Source organism: Triticum aestivum, chromosome 6B (genome assembly GCF_018294505.1).
Source record: "Triticum aestivum cultivar Chinese Spring chromosome 6B, IWGSC CS RefSeq v2.1, whole genome shotgun sequence".
In the NCBI taxonomy this organism is placed as follows: domain Eukaryota; kingdom Viridiplantae; phylum Streptophyta; class Magnoliopsida; order Poales; family Poaceae; genus Triticum; species Triticum aestivum.
This window is the reverse complement of record NC_057810.1, coordinates 39,519,780-39,520,751: the sequence shown is the minus strand read 5'-3', so window position 1 is coordinate 39,520,751 and position 972 is coordinate 39,519,780.

Here is a 972-nt window from a genome sequence, read left to right as displayed (position 1 = left end):
CCCTCTCGCTCGACCAAAACTCTCGAGGACATCCAAACCCTAGAGAAAAAACGATGTTGGTCTCCTACCCCCTCCCGCTGCAACCCTGCCCGACAAACTCTCTTGAGGCCACCCAAATTTACCAAGTTAAAAGAGTGTTGTCGTCGAGGCCACCCCAAACCCTTGAAGCATTGTGTCGAGGCCACCCCAAACCCTTGAAGCCTTCTCTAGGCCACCCCAAACCCTAGAGAAGCAGCGTCGAGGCCACTAACATGATTCCTTATTGTGATTAGCTAGCTAGTTCTACGTTTGCCACTAATATATATCCATCTGTACCATGTTTGAATAATAATTGACATGTTGTAAATATTTGCAGAAACTATGGAGCACTACCGAGATGAAGCAACAGAAGATGTTGGGGGAGATAATCGCAGAAGGAACTGATGTCGTTGCGTTATTTTTCAACGATGCCGTTGGTCAGGAAGGACTGGGTGAAGAAGAGGGCTATGTTCATGATGGCTCCGGCCAATTAATGACGGTACAAGAAGAGGGCTATGTTCATGATGCCTCCGGTGATGACCCAATGGAGGTACAAGAAGGAGACCATGCTGACTGCTCCGGTGACCGAACCGAGTCCGACCAGGTATATATATATTAGTTAAGCCCGTGCTGACTAGTTAATTGATGCATTCATTGTTTTGGTATATGTCCACATATTAATTAACTCTCGTCTTTCTTCCTTTTTCTATCCCTCATCGAGCACAACTTCGGTAAGGAGATGAGGCCCAAAGAAAAAGTTGAGCTCAGATGAAAAGTTTGAGATCACAGCAATCGCGCGCGACGGCGAACCGATTGAACCCATCCGGACAAAGAACGCATTTGTTGCTCAGTGCGGGGTTCTTGTTTGGGACAAGACCCCGATCAGCATCCACCAATGGTATCAACCTAAGGAGGAAGACCCTCAGGTGTCTTATGTCAATGATATGCAGAAAG